The following is a 3443-nucleotide window of genomic DNA, read 5'->3' on the forward strand; positions in this document are numbered from 1 at the left end:
ATAGGCCTCTGAGAAACACTCCTTTCTGGATACCTTCATCCAAATGTTGGTTAGTCCATCTCTTCAGGATGGATTCCATTCGTGAGACATAAGTTTCTACTCTTTCTCTAGAGGACTGACTTAGGTTCATGAACTCCTCTCGCATTTGCTCTACGAAACCTTCACGTCTGAATTTAGTGAGGAAGGCCAATTTTAGGTTGTCCCAAGTTCCAAAAGTTTCTACTGCTCATCCCTCATACCATTGAAACATCATGCCCTTGAAAGTGGTGGAAAATATTGCTAACCAATGCTCAGGGGTTCTGCCATTGTTAGCCACACATGCTACCATAAATTCTGCTGCATGAAGATCATGGTATTCATTGTACTCTCCCTTAAAAATTGGCGATGGGACTACATTTGCTGGCCTATCATCAATATTTTCAGGACGAATCTGACTAGGAAAGGAACCTTAAGTTGCCATGGGAACTTCTGTAAAGAGTGCTTTTAGGGCATCAAAGGAAGCTTCTGCTGTGAGCTCGTTCTCAGCTTTGATTTTTTCATTCTCTCTTCTCACATATCTCTTGACTCATTCTAACGCTTGCCTCTTGATTGCATCATTCATCAGGGGCTTGGCTCCAACCAGTTGTTCAATACTCAACAGGATAGTATCAGAGAGGGCTTCAATCTCTGGGGGATTCTCTGGCCAACATCTCTTCTACTTCCTTCTTTTCAACATCTCTGAATTCGGCTTTCAAACCACTATAGAGGGGGAGATATTCTGTTGTGAAAGTATCAAAACTCATTCTTCTTAGGATTGTTGTTGTGCCATTTAAATAATGCCAGCTTCTGAGGGTTTCTACAGTGTATGTTTTAAAAAACACTCTGTCTACCAACTTCCAGTGGGTTGCTAATTAGACAAATAGAATATTGTTAGTGCACCAAGCATCCCACGAATCTTGCTGTTGAGCATCCATGAACAAATTCCAACTCTTTTTCTTCTTGTTTTCGTGGACCTCCACAAACCACGATTCCTGAAGCTTCTTCACGATCTCCCACTTGATGATATTTGGGAACTTCTCAATGAATACCAAATCTTCCATGGATAGTCATTCTCTCTACTTCTCTATTCTTCAGTTTGTTCCCAAAAAAATTTCCACCAAGATGCAAGTTTCTGCTGCCTCAATATAAAGAGGAAATAGTCCACCATATAGAGCATGCATCATGATGGTAATATATTTCTGCCATTGTGGGATGAAATTTTTCTTAGCAATTCCATTTCCTTCATTTTTCAGCCTCTTCTGATGCTTGTTGATGGCAAGTTTCCCCGGCTGCACACCAAAAACATGGAGCCCCAAGAGAAACACCAAGGAAAAGGGGATTCTACTACAAGAAAATCTATCTTGTAGCATCAACAAGCTTTTATTTCATTCTTTTGATGACCAAAACAAGGAAAACAACAAATCTTCACGCAGCATCATAGTAGATATCTCCTACGGATTTGATAGAATCAACCATAATCTTCAACATCTTTATAAAATCCATCAATAGAACAAGTAACATAAAATAATACACCATTTTTTAATGGAAATCAATCACATAGTATTCATCTTCAATGTCTTCATAGTTTTCTCTCTTAATCTCTCATATACATATACATTGTTTTGATAGAATTGGCTATCTCTAGTTCTATCTCTCTCTCTCTCAATAGTACATCATCTCCTCACTATAATACTCTAATAATAACTCTCAATAATCCTTCTTAGGTCGTGGATACACCTCCCAAGAGGTATGTCTGATGTGAAGAGGCACCAGAACCAGTACAATGTCTCTTCATAGCTCACTACTATCACTGTCACTCCAACCTTCTCTTCAGTCTTCAACAGTTGCCTCTTCCATTTGTTTTAGCTCTTTTGAACTTAGATTCATCCTTTCCAATAGTTAGAAAAATTTCCCAATGTCACACATATATTCTACAGAACACTTGCAGAAGATGTACAGAACAGTACAGAACAGGAACGAAGCAAATACAAAACAGATACAGAGCAGAGACAGAAGCTCTACAAAAACTATTAAAAACTATTCAATAAACTTTCAAAATATTTCAACCTTCATCAATCATCAATCCATGCTTCATACATAAGAAAATTAGAACAAACCAAAAGCTATATAGAAGATATTAGAACTAATCAGAACCTCAACAAAACCTATCAGAACATCACGGAGCTTCATATCTCCACTAAAAATCATCATGAGCTTCCAAAAAATAATCAATATCATCCAAAAAACTCTCAAACACTTCCTTTAACAATCATACATCACTCTAAATCCATAGAAAATCAATCATTCAGACCTCAAAAACAACAAAAATTAGTCAAAAACTTAGTCTTTTTCCACTCTCAACAAGAATAAGGAAAAGTAGGAAGCATGACAATGCATGTGTAAGAGAAGTGCTAGCAAAGTTGGGAGATGAAGAATGTTGTAGCATATAGGGTATAAGACAACAATGATAGTTCTCCATCTTCTTCTTCTTCTCCTCCTTATCTCAACCCAATGAAGGGGGAGAGGCTTGGAACAAGAAGGAGGGAGAGAGGAAGAAGGATATCAAGGGGCTTCTTGTGGCGACCTCTTGCCTGCATGCATCTTTATTTTCTTCTTCTTCTTCTCATCAATTGTCCTTGTTGTGACTGCCAAAGTTCAGTCATTAGTAATGGCTCTTTCTCCATTTCGTTCTTCACTTCTTTTCTTCACTTAAATTCTTCATCACCTCATGTCGATGGCAATGGTAGGGGTCTCTTTCCCTTGCTATTTGTAAATGCTACATGGTCGTCATGGTGGCTTGCATGATCCATGGTAAGTAAATAAGAATAAATACTATGCTCATGCACTCAATAACATTTATTGTGGGATTGTTACATTAGTATTCTTCTTCTTCTTCTTTCTGTTCATCTTGCTCTTTATCTTATCCTTCTTTGCTATTGCTGCAAAGAGTTAGCCAAGCATCATCACTTGGTATTCCCTCTTCCCTTGACTCTTTCTTTCCTTTTCTAACACCTCTCTCTCTCTCTCTCTCTCTCTCTCTCTCTCTATGTAGGCTATATTCTTCATAGCATAACCATTGGATCCACTGGAGGGGGTTGACCCTCTAATTAATCTATCTCTTCCTTTTGAGGTAAGAGATATATTTTGATCGATAGCCACGTACGATGGCTTCCAAGTATCTGCCACACGAATGTTGAAGGTTAAGGCCTTGAAGCTATACATGGCAACTTTGGAGATCTATCCTATGGCCTCTCTCTCTCTCTCTCTCTCTCTCTCTCTCTCTCTCTCTCTCTCTCTCTCTCTCTCTCTCTCTCTCTCTCTTTGAGTGGCTGCTTCAAAGTTGCTATGGTATGTCTGTGTAGTGGAAGGGATAAGATGGCCGCCCTGGAGAGGGAGGAGGCCATGTTACTAGTGGAGAATAAGAG

The sequence above is a fragment of the Lygodium microphyllum genome, unplaced genomic scaffold, assembly GCF_053477565.2.
Source record: "Lygodium microphyllum isolate KBCC unplaced genomic scaffold, Lygodium_microphyllum_v1.1.10 scaffold_69, whole genome shotgun sequence".
NCBI classification, from domain to species: Eukaryota; Viridiplantae; Streptophyta; class Polypodiopsida; order Schizaeales; family Lygodiaceae; genus Lygodium; species Lygodium microphyllum.